Here is a 13,381-nt window from a genome sequence, read left to right as displayed (position 1 = left end):
GACCTATAATTGAACATCTAACACTGATAGGTCAAGTCACCAAATTGATTACATACTGATGTGTCCTAGAGCAGACTGTTGTACAGACCATCAGCTGGTAAGAGCCTAAGAAACATTAAGACTCCGAAATCTTCCAAGTCAAGCTAGTCCCATTAGAATGTATGTTAGAGTAATTCCTTGTGGGTGCACAGAAGAAACATCGACTGAAATGCTTTGGAAAGGAGTCGAGTCAAGGTTATAATACAGGATACAGCGAAGAAGTATCTCGTCCCAATCAGAAGACCAAGAGACCGGTGGATATCAGAATCAGCATGGGAACGAAGGCAGTTGGAGAAACGAAGAGACACAGGACTGAAGAATATAAGGGATTACATAGAGAAGTCAGAAGACTCGCCAGGCATGACAAGGAAAAGGTTTTATACTAATAAAATATGAAGAGATAGTTCCAGATGAGGAAGCATGATTATAAAAGGATGTTTCGTTTAGTTCGTGACTTGAAGCACAAGTTTAAGCCCAAATTGAATGTCATCAAAGACTGGAATGGAGCAGCACTAACAGAAGAATTATAAATCAAAAACAGATGGAAAGATTATTGTGAGGAACTCTACACCAGAGAGGATAAGGAAAATTTCGAGGGGTCCTCTCATTAGGAAAATTTTGATTTCGAATCTCCTCCACTTTGGCATAAGGTTGAAAGAGCAGTTTAACATCAATAAGGCCCCGGAGCAGATGGAATCTTAGAAGAGTTATGGCCCCAGGGGATGGAGGTGTAAGAGAGTTTCATAGATTGATTAAAAGAATATGGTAAACAGGATCATGGCCTAGTTTAATAATTATAAGAATATGGGAAACAGGATCATGGTCTAGTTAAACTATTAATTTAATCCTTCATGAATACAAGATTTTTTTTATTAAAGATCATTCTAAATAGGACCGAGGCCAAAGTTGTGTATATGCCTGTGTGACAAGCAGATTTGGTTTATTTAGAATTACGGCCGAAGCAATTCGGGCTATGATACCAGGGTATTATGCATGTTAATTGGGTGTATTCTAATGGCTATTTGCCTGTTCTGAGGGATGAGAAACACGTGTTTCCGGGAGGAAAGACCCTCTACCTCCGCATGTGACCAGCCAACCCACCTTCAGTTGAAAAGCCCTAATAAAGGTTCTTCGCGTCGTAGACAGAATTTCAACCCAGGTCTTTCCAACCAAAGGCACTATCAAAACCGAGTAAGATACGGAGACTCCAAAACTGAAAGGTCAGGGTACCGAAGATCAGCTCCTTTGTCTTAAATCATAGAAAAGTATAAAGAATTTAGACTATGGTAGTGCAGTTTAACTGACTACTTTAAAGCTTTTGACTGTGTTCAGCAAGGGAAACTGTGAGAAGTGATGAAAATAATGGGTTTTCTCAACGCACTATCAGGTTGATAGCTAACTTGTACAGTGAATAAGAAGCCAGGGTGTTGAATTAACTGATTGGATTCAGGTTGGAAAGGTTAGGCAAAGATGCCTACTTTATCCTCATCTGTTTGGTATCTATGATAAGGACATGCTTTGTAACATTAGATGAGGTTAAGTGAGGAATTAGGATAGGTGGTACATTGATCAGTAATTTGAGGTACACTAATGATACAGTATTCCTTTGTAATGACAAGGAAGAACTAGGGAAAATCCTTGACATAATTAATGAGATCAATAAGAACATAGGACTTCAGCTCAGTTAAAGAAGACAAAGATTACGGTTCTCAAAGGAAATGCATACAGGGAAGCTCCTGAGAAACGATAGTACCTTAACAGAGAAAGGATTGTGGAAGTCAACAAGTTCGAGTACCTGAGATCCATTATTAATGTGAAGAATTGCTTTCAAAACACGTCAAAAGAATATTAGGAATGACTAAAATAACAGTTAGATACTTGCTTAAAATCTGGAGTTATGGATCTGTCTTCAAAGAAAAAAAGTTGCGGATTTGGCTGCAGCTGTTTTACCAACAGCGACTTATAGATGTGAGACTTGCAACCTAAAGAGGACTGATAGGACAAGGATAGCTGCTTTTGAGATGTAGAGTTACAGTAGGCTGTTGAGGATATCATATACTGAAAGGTAGACAAACGGATGGGTGCTGGAAAGGATCGGTAGAATTGTAAGGCTGGTTCAGAGTATTAACAGAAGAACGTTGAAATACTTTGGACACATGGAAAGGATGACTTCTCATAACAGTAATAAAAGGTAAAGTTCTTGGAAAAATAGAGAGGTGTAAATTCTCATCGAGATGGATTGATGGTGTATCTGGAGTGACTTATGTTCAGCGTGCACAAAATCATACAACAGGACCACCTAGTGAGGACTGGTATGGCACATCACCGACCATTTGAGTGACCTGCTTCATATGTGGAATAGACGGATGGATGGACAACTACACTTGAAGGCTTAAACTTTTTTTTTCTTTTTTTCATTTTCTCATGCCCTTTCTTTAGTTGCTTCTATATGGAGTTTAGCTATTTTACATTTTTATGCTCTTTAAGAGCAAGTGCTTAATTACTTCACAGAAACTTTTTTCATATAAGTATTAACGTGTTAAAAATAAAGTAATATAGATATTAATGGGCGTTTTTTCCTACCATCTTCATTTTCTTGAATCAAGGCTCACAGCTTCTTGGCTTCTCTCTGTTAGCACCCTCCCCCTCCTCAGAACTGTAGTATAAACAGAAAACATAGATCCAAAACACACAACACTCGTACTTAAGTTGCGCAATGAGGCTGATTCATGAGGCCAATACTTGTACTTATTAGTAGCAGTTATAATCTTACACTAATGAAACTTTTAATGGTTGTGTGCAGATATTGGTTCAGTTATTATTTAATATGATTCGTCACTGAGCTACAGGCAAAGCATCCATGGAGGTATAGTGGTTGGAGTGGAGAACCTAACTTAAGTTTTATGAAAAAGTGTTTTTTTTTTTTTGATGAGGCATTTGGTTTTGTTTACTTTCTCGTAGGACTTCAAATAGAATACATAAATAACGCTGTATTTGGCTTCTCTCATGATAACATGAGAGAAGCCAAACGAGTCTTATATCTCCTATAGAGATATAAGACTCAAAGAGCTGTACTGTTTGTAAGAAAAGATATGTAAGGATCTGTTCGGACATTTTTTTGTGATTGGTTTAATGGGATGTTCTGAGTCTTCGGTAAACAATCAAGTTCATTATGTAATGCATAAATATAATTAATTGTCAAACTAAACCATCATAATGATGATGCACTGAATTCCTATTCGAGACAGCAGTTCGATATTTGATATATAATACGCATGGAGTCTATATGTTCGGATTATGTTGCTGATGAATAGGAAGTAGTGATATTATAGGGCAGTTACTTACTTCAAGAGATTACAAGAGTAAAGTATTATTAATAGGAGATTCTAATAGAGATAATATTGGAGAATGAAACATTTCATAATACAATAGTTAATAAATTTTGGAACAACCGTGTGATAGTATCTGAAGCATGATGTGCAGAAACCGAATAGAGGAAGATGTAACATCGATTTCATGCTAAATCCATTAGAATTTGTGATGGATCATGTTAATTACTTGTAGCCCATTATATGATATTAGACATTTTACCATTCGAAAGGATATCAAGACTAAAGGGGAAGAAATGAAAATGCGACTACATCAGGGATAGAATTGAAAAAGAGCTAATTTTGAGGCTGCAATAAGTTAATTAAACAGCATTAATTGTAGAATTATAGCTCAGTATGTCCTACTGAGATACACGTTTATCAGGGGAGAAGCCAAAATGCAGCGTTATGTTACCTTATTTAAAATAACGCTAAGGCAAAACGATAACATTGCGGATATCTTGAATAGTCCAGGGTCTGATTTCATGATTATTAGTAAGTTGTGTAAGAAACCTGGGATTAAGTGGATGAATATCGCTCTTAATGAAATATATACTTTCAGAAAAAGCCATAGAAAAAGTACTCATTCGATAAATCGGCTATTAATTATGACAGAAAAGCAACAACTACCTTTAACTAAATTGTTATTTAAAGATTGTAAATGAAACCCTTTTAAGTACGTTAGGTATAAATGCTAGGATTGATCCAATAATTCTTTTGGATAATAGATTGAATAATAAGAACCAAATTAACCATCTTTTATGGAACGAGATAACAGAATTAGCAAAACTGGTATCATATCAGATAAATGTGTATGGAATAAGAGAGAGAAATGAGCCAAAACACTAGCTGTACACAAGGCAGTGTTCAGATCAATTTTAACTTATGGATATGAGAGTTGAGTTCGAAATAAAACATTTCGAAACCACAGACATGAGAGCTATGAGGAAAATTAGGACCAAGTAGATGGCCTCAGTGGCCATCTACTTGGTCCTAATTTTGAATCCTATTAAAATGAAGTTATTAAGAAGAAACCTGACATTGTTAGTATTTGAGAATGTGTGAGCAGAACTAATCTCGGGTGGTATGGTCGCGTAAGCAGAATGGAAAATGAAAGATCATCAAAGCAGGTATTTACTAGCAAGGGAAAAGAGCCAGAGGAAGACGAAGATCTAGGTGGATTGATATATTATATTTCATTGCCTCAGAAGAAACCAATGGCACTGAAATATAAGATTTGACGGTATTGGTGTCCTGTGAGATAACATTAATTTGGAGAAAAACTGTCAATAAGAAGTTAGTAATGTAAATTTTCATATAGTACTATCACATTAACCTGCACCTTTCATGAAGGTGTGTGTATATATATACACACACATACATTTAATCCCCTATTTAATATATATATACAGGGTGTTCGGGATAAATTTGACAGTTTCGTAAGGAAAAAGAAAATCTTCTTTGTATCTATTAAATTTAATGAATTGACAAAAAACATTACAGGCAGAGTTAATTACAATACTATCAACAAGATTTACTCAAAATAACCACCATTAGCATCGATCACAGCTTCAATTCTGCTTCGGAACCTCGAACAAACTGATGCTACAGTCTCCCTGGGAAGGGCCGCAAAAACTGTTTTAATTTTATCCATTAACTGGGCTTTTGTATTACTGGAAGTGCGATTGGTGTCTTTTTCAACTGCGCCCCATACAAAATAATCCATGGGGTTAAGGTCTGGGGAGTTTGGAGGCCAAACATTTGGACTGGTGAAGTCGTAGAAATTTTCAGACAACCATTTTTGACTTTTCCCAGAGGTGTGGCAAGGGGCCGAATCCTGCTGCCATACATACGGCCTACCATTGGCTACCCTTGTTATCCAGGGCTTGACTACAGTTAGCAACTCCACGAACAAAGCCCGAATTCCAATGCCAGGGTTCTTCAACACCTGTTCCTGCAGATTTGCGAGGAATTCTGCTGTACGAACGCAATCAGATCGTCTGCTAGGGATCTTTCTTCTTGCTACATTCTCGTAGTCACCATTGCAAGTCTCTAGTTCATGCCTGATTGTTTTTACTGTATTCAGGGAGCATTGGGCAGCAGTCGTAATATCCTTATTTTGATGGCGGGCACGAATCATCATGATACAAGTTATTCTCTTCCATGATTCAGGTGGGTTCCAGCTATCCATCCTTTCTGACATCTTGTATGTGAATGAAGAAGGGTCCAAACTTTTAAATGAAGAGAAGTGTGTGTTAATACACGTAACTTACGGAAAAATATAATTAATTATAAATATGTCAAATTTATCCCGAACACCCTGTATATATATATATATATATATATATTAAATAGGGGAACTGTTAAATTTGAGGAAATGCTGGTTGTGGGAAAAGATTTACCTAATAACATAATGAGGGAAGGGGAATTGAAGGAAATGGTTGATATCTTAAACGATTATATACGCTACCTAACATTGCTAATTTTAGGGATCTTTGGTTGTAGATAGCCCGACTTTGCTACTCTTCAGTGAATCACTGAAACTAGGAATTAATACTAATCAACCAGAAATTTTACGAATTATTCCAGTTTAAGAAGCGTGGTTGATCACACAAGTTATAGTCGTGAATCTGTTAGTGTTGTAGACAAATTGATGACAAAATCCTCGAAAACAATTAGAAAAAAAATTATGCTTTTTTAAAAGAAAATCTTGAGTGAAATAGAACCACATTTGGGTACGATTTTAGAAAAGTCTTTAAAACGTTTCACATACGAATCTAAGGCTAAAATGTGCAAAATAGGTATTGACTATCGCCTACTGATATCAGCTAGGAAACTGGTTGAGAGTAACCAATTTCCTAAACAATAAGGGGAAAGTTTTCATAGAGTTAGGTTATTAGGAGAAAAGTATCCCAAGATTCGATGTTCAGACATTGTTTAAAACGTTAATAAAGAATTCAGATTTAGTTCAAAGAAACAGTTTCCTCTTTGCTGTTGACATGAAGCAGGAGTGTAATGAATTATATAGAGGATCAAACTTCTTATACAGGCTGACTGTAAAAAAAAATAATAATACCAGGATTTGGATCTTTTTGAATGAGAGAGAATCATGTCGGAAAGACAATAGTAGATTTTAGCTGTAATCTGATTAATGTTTCTAGGGAAATTGTGAGGGGATTAAGTATATGAGTTAGTTCTGGATATACTGTATATTAAGACAAACAGCAGGAGTTTGCATTAAAACAGGGATCATTAAAACACCGTGAAGAAGAGTTAGTACGGATTTCATTTGATAACTGTAAGAATAAAATATATGTAGAATAGTTTACGGCTGTGAGTTAGAAAAGGACGAACTTATGTAACATTAAAAATCTAGGCTTTATGGCTGGAGGATAGATAATTAAAATTAATGCATATTTATCTAATTTAGCAATGTTGAACATGTCACTAATGTTGTGCGCTTGTGTATAAAATATATACATAAAAAATTAAGAAAGCTTCAGAGAATGAAGGTGTTGATGGGGTGGGAAAAAGATAAACTTTAAATGTGTATACAGGCACTTATGTGTATAAGCCATTAATTCTAAGCTCGATAACTATGGTTTGGTGGTTCTATGAATATTTTCACATCATCCGACATATGAAAACGCCCCTCTAGTTCAGCACGCGGCAGAATGTCGGTTAGCTCGGATGTATATGTACAGACTTGCCAACTGATGATATTAATATATTTGCATAATTGTCGGCCTTGTTGACAGAGCAGTTAGCTTGTCCACTTTCCAACCAAACAGGATACTGGTTTGGATCCTGCAATGGATGTTTGTGACTGCTTTTTTAAGAGGGGGGGGGCATATTTCATTGTTTGGTGTGAGGCAGTCGTCCCCTTCTTACTAGAAGCTTGAAGTTTAAAGTTCCACGCCTTGTCTCCAAAGCACAGTTTCCGGATTAACCAAAATGCAAATAAAAATAAAATAAAAAAGAAACCACCTTAGCTCACTTACGTCACTAATGTACTGTTAGTTTAAAATCTTCTATGGGTGAAAATTTTAATAAAAAAATCTCATACTGAATATATTTAACTTATCACTGCGGTCGATTTTCAGGCTCCTCCCTAGGCATATGCTAATTTAATGGCGACATGGGGGCACCATGTCACATTGTCTTAGGGTCCTGTGGCGATTTAGTTTGAGAGGCCTCGCCAAAGGCTGCTCCACTCTCCCTGATGGAAATGCTGCAGTTGTTCCGAAACTGCTTATCCTTCAGGTTAGGTTATCTTGCTTATCTCGCAGTTGCCCTTCATATGTGTGTGTGTGTGGAGTGGTGATCCACTATTCGCCCCCTATGCACCTTCCGGTTGCGGTCAGCTCCGAGATCCGAAGAAATCCAAGTGTATGGTGGTATGATAGATTATCTGGTACTGGACTGCAAGTCCTCTGTTTACCTAGTTTTTAGTGTTAGGAAATTTCGGATAGGTTAATTAGGTAGAACCTTCTTCACATCTGCTGAGTGATTTTTTTGCTTCTCAAAAGTAAGCAAGTTTTCGTAATCAAATGATCGTTTATGTAATGTCCAGAATATACGATTTTACTTCGTATGATTTTGTCGTAATGATTACTGCATGTTTTATGCTCACAACTCAAAATCTTTAGCGATTACGACTCTGTCTTATGGTGCCACGTACCCATTTAACAAAATAATGCAGCGTTACGTCACACCGTTACCGGTTATCCTTCTCAGTGCGCTGGTGAGGATAAGTAGATCTGATTATCTGTGAAATCCGTTTCGACGTGCGTGTGTATGTATGCATGTGACAAGAGCTTGCTACTGCAAGTTCTTGTCTTTATTTCATGTCGTAGCAGCTCACTTCTTCAGATGACAATTCTTAGATTTCGTGTTCGTGAGGACGGAGTATGTTTGAAGAAACGAGTGACATTCACCCAATAAAGTGCAAAATGTTATGCATTTGTAAGAGCTGGAAAAGCATAAAAATTCCCCAGTATTTGTTCATCATCAGTAATAACATTCATTGCTGTGCCTGTGAGACAGAATGATTGCACTCAAACCATCTCTGCTACAATTCAACCTTTAGTAATATATTGAGAATAAATAGATTTTTCGCGGTTTAGCTGAAGTGCATTACAGGACACTTGACAGATACCTACAGGGCTTCACACTTCTCACTATATTATTGAGTTTTGCACACAAAGTGGTCACATCCGCTCCATGTCCAGCTGATAGAATCACTTAACCCGATAAATGCTTCACTCGTTTGCTATTTGCCAAATTGTTTATAGTCCAGTTGATGAGAAACCAGCATTAAACATTGCCTTACTATTCACAAATAAGATACGATGTTTTTAATTATCTAAATTGTTGGCCTTGAACATATGGGCATATAGCTTGATCCTGATTGCCACATAAATCTGCAGTTATTATCTTAGGTGGAATATTTGACGACATGCTTGCAGCTGAGCCGTCTTTGCGACTTCCGGTTAGAAGATTCGATGCTAAGTTAGATGTTCTACTTGCTCTCACATAACAAATAAAGTGCAGGTAGGGTTGATGTTTTTTCAGTCACCTAGTTAAATATTGTCCTGAATGTACAATATTTAAGGCAATAGATTAGATTGATTTCTAGTAGTATGTCCATCCTAGATTTCATACCGTAATTGTTTGGCGAGCCACTTCAAGTCACATTCCCTCATGTAAGAGTTCAAACCTGCACATGCACTTTTAGTTAACACCGAGCATGAATCATAATGAGCATAGGTTGTATGAAATTCATTTTCATATGGTATGTTATGTTGGGGCGCGTTTGATCGTGCAAACGGGAGGTTCGAATATTCGGTTAATTCAAGATACAAGATACCAGATTAAATAATGTGCCGTTAAGTAGCTCTTATTGACAAAATGTGCTTTCCAGTCAGCCATGTTTACAATATTTTTTTTATTTTATTACAAAGGTTTCTGGATCAAGTTTCCAAATTGTGCAAACCTTTAACTGTAGAAAGCTCTGTCACTTTTCGAAATGCACATCTTTGCAATGAGTTTGCTGTCATGTTTATGCTATGAACATCCCAGCATAAGAAAACAACTATAAGAACTATAAATTTGTTATAGTTTTCCTTCCATGTGAGGTGCCCATTTGTGATGAAGGTGGACCGCTCACTGATAGGTCCCCCATACTTGTATTCTTGGCTCTATTTCTCTGGAGTCATTTTGACGTTTCTTTTCTTCCAGACTGGGATCCGAAGCACTGTTGCCGTGTTTGCCGTATGGTGTGCAGTCTTTGGACATCTGAAAGGGGGTGGCCTGGTAGTTTGCTATATTTGAACTGTTTGAATAAGACTGGTGGTCCTGGATTGCCCAGCCAAAAAAGGGGAAATATCAGAGACACCTACTATATCGGGAAAATCCAGAAAACCCATTTTAAAGCACTTCATTCAGTAGATATCCTAGTAAAAATCTGCTGTTAAAATTATTCAGAGCAACGCATTCTTGCAATATCAGTTGGAGGGATATCAATTACGATAACCATTTTACACAACTTTTAACTTTTCCCGAGAAATGATGTCAGAAAAGGATCCCCTCGATGTTCCCAATAATGAAATTGGTTCTGCATTACAAGATCAGTGAGTGACAGTCATAACAACAGTTCTACTTACGGACGCATCCTAGTATCAACCAAGAATATCATTCTTACCTTTTAATTCCCAACATCAGTGAGCCCAGTGTATCTTAACTAGTGGCCAACTGTACATCACGATTTCTTTGCTCTGCTTTAATATCAGAATTACGGTTATACTTATATACCTTTTGTGGCTATGCCATCTGTGCTCTATACCAGTGGTCTCCAAAGATTTTTGATCGCGTACCCCCAAGACAGAAAAAATAAATAGCGCGTACCCCCAATTGATTGAGCAAAAATCTATTGTAATATGTCTTGTATCATCATATAATAATTAAAAAACGCTAGATATTTTTACACGTTATTTTTATTATTAACAGCTAACAAACATATTTATTACTATGTTTAATGTGCACAATGGCCTTGCATTTCTTTCATAATTTCTTGAAATTCTGGTTCGATGGCTTCTGATACTGCGAAGGTCTGGTTCCAAGTTTAATTTATTTCGATATTTGGTTTTAATACCTGTCATTGCAGAAAATGATACCTCACATAAATAAGTAGAACCAAACGGTAGGAGTGCATCATTTGCAGTGTTTACTAAATTGCTATACTCGGACTTCAGTCCCATCCACCAATTGTGAAGAGATTTCTGTTGAAATTCGTTTTTCAAAGTTGTGTTGTATCTAATGTCAATTAATTGCTCTTGATAAATAATCGGAAGGTGGTAAATTTTTACATTTTATGCAAATGGGTATAAAATCCATTGAAATTCTTCCAGGAAGATCTATGAATAAGTTACAAAAATATGTCTCTAAACTTTTTAAATGAGCAGATATTAGATTTTTTGTTTGTTTTACATTTACATTATTTTCTGTAACGAAATCAGATAAAGATGGAAACATTTCTAAACATTCCTTTTTTCAAATTTCTCTCTCCACAGCACCATTTTCTTTCGAAATGCAGTTATTTTCTCATTCATTGTTAAAATGTTACCTTGTCTTTGAAGGGACAAATTAAGCATGTTTACGTTTTCAAAAATATCAGCTAGGTAGCATAGTATTAATAACCACTTATCGTTATTGAAAAGATCTGCAAATGTCTTATCTTTATCCAGTAGGAAAATGCGTAACTCATCTTTTAGTTCTACAACTCTCTTAAGCACTTTTCCTCGAGATAACCAACCACCCTCCGTGTGGTACAGAAGATTTTCGTGGATACTGCCCATCTCTTGACATAGTACTGTAAATATATTACTATTCAAAGGCCTGTGGATAATACAATGAATGAATTTGACATGTGGTACTATTTCGGTTACTTTTCCTTTGAATCCTTTCTTTGTACCAATTAAAGCAGCTGCTCCATCGCTAGTTACGCTTAAACAATTTTTCCACAAAATATTGTTTTTAACAAAGAAGTTATTTACTGTTGAGAAGATATCTTCCCCTGTACATCTTTCCTGAGGTGCCTCACAAAAAAGTAGTTCTTCGTGTAATTCATTATTAAAATAATATCTAGTAAATACCAGTAACTGAGACATGTTGGCAACATCTGTGCTTTCATCAAGCTGTGTAGCAAATTTCCCACATTGAGTCATTGTTTTAATAGTTGCTTCTTTAGATTATCTGCAATGATTTCTATACGTCTACCAATAGTATTTGCTGATAAGGGAATAACTTTTAGTGTATCTGCATATTCTTTTCCATGGATTATTTCTACCATTTTTATGGCGGTTGGGAGTACAAGTGTTTCCCCAATGGTGTGTGGCTTTTGGTCTTTTGCAATTAAGAATGCAACCTCAAGAGATGCCTCCAAATATTTATTTAATTTTAGTGAATTTTTTTAAGTTGTTGGATTGAGAATTACATGACTTCAAACATTGTTCAAAGAATTGTCAAGATTTGTGTTCATGTTCAGGATGTTTAGTTTTTAAGTGTCTTACTAATATCGATCGTTTCATACTTCCATTACATAGCGTCTCATGACACAATGCACATGTAGGACGAGGTTCATTGTTGACTATCGTCGATGTAAATCCTCATTTCAAGTAGTCTCTTGATAATTTCGAACTTTCTTTGGCAAGGTTTTGTTAAGTTTCAGATTAATGTTTTTATCACTTAATTTCACTGATAACGAACTTGTTTGAATAGAAGAATCAATCCTATCTTTTCCTTATTGTTCGTCTGATGTAGAAGTATTATCATAATTATCTTCAATTTGCGGTTTCTTTGGAGGAATTTTTTTTAACCATTTATCCATTTTGTGAGGGTTAATTTGTAAAATTTAAATATAATTCATTTACTATTGGTAATATCAAACACTTTTAAAAATGTAAGCAATTTTGATAATATTAATTCACTATGTCTAATGTAAACGTAAAAGTAAACACAAGAAGGCGTTGGAATTGCACAGAAACAATATATACTAAAAAAATCGTTAAACTTACTACTAATAGTCAAATAATTAATACAACTGTGGTGTCATATGTAGATAGCAGGATAACTAAGCAATTTTCCTTCTCTAGTTGGGCTTGTCAACACTAGGATGCTCTGCAAACAATGGCAATGATAAGAAGTAAGATATTTACTCCCTAGTTTTAAAAAACATGACAGCTTTGCCACGGACGATTATGTGTGCAAAGTCGCCCAATGTACGCTACTAGAAAATTTAAGTTTACAGGATCTTTATAACGTTCTTGTCTATATTAGATATATGTTTAATTGATGAAAGAAAGTAATATTCTTTATCTTTAATTAATTACTTAATTTTTTTCGTATCGATAAAATATTTTTTGACGTACCCTCACGTATCGACTCGCGTACCCCCCTGGGGAGACCACTGCTCTATACAGCAGAGATAGTAGAAACACATGCTCATTGCAGCAATAAAGAGCATGGGAATGAAGAATAAGTGCACAACATACAATTTACTAATTGCAAGGTAGGTGATTGGTGATCGCGTGAGATCACCTTTGTACTAATTGCGAAGGTGATCTCACGTAGAACATTCTATATCTGAGGGCGTGGCAGAAGTATCGCACAACACGGTGAAAAAAACCCTCATATGTTGAAAGACAGCACTCAAAGTATTCTAAGGAAGAAATAACCTGTATGGTTAGAATATATCCTCTTAGAATTAGAATTCATTCTTCGAATAGTATGATCTAATAGCAACTCAAAAGAGCAAAATGGATGGGTTGGGGGAAAACAATGCTACCTCGGACGCACACATGGCAAAATGACCCCACTATATCTTAGTAAAATATAATGGATCCATTACAGGAGAGAATACCCTTGTTCCCCTTGAAGGAAATGAAATCATGGAAATAACCAATGTCCACACACGT

At 36.0% G+C, this 13,381-nt stretch overlaps 1 long non-coding RNA gene across 1 annotated transcript in view; it reads left to right on the top strand.

Annotated features, from left to right (window-relative positions):
* LOC150094483 (uncharacterized) overlaps positions 1–13,381 on the top strand; it is a 550,669-nt gene that overhangs the window by 462,169 nt on the left and 75,119 nt on the right. The window lies entirely within an intron of this gene.

Source organism: Typopeltis vanoorti, chromosome 22 (assembly GCF_054136105.1).
Source record: "Typopeltis vanoorti isolate ZY-2024b chromosome 22, IOZ_Tvanoo_1.0, whole genome shotgun sequence".
Lineage (NCBI taxonomy): Eukaryota > Metazoa > Arthropoda > Arachnida > Uropygi > Thelyphonidae > Typopeltis > Typopeltis vanoorti.
This window is presented reverse-complemented; position numbering and strand designations above follow the sequence as displayed.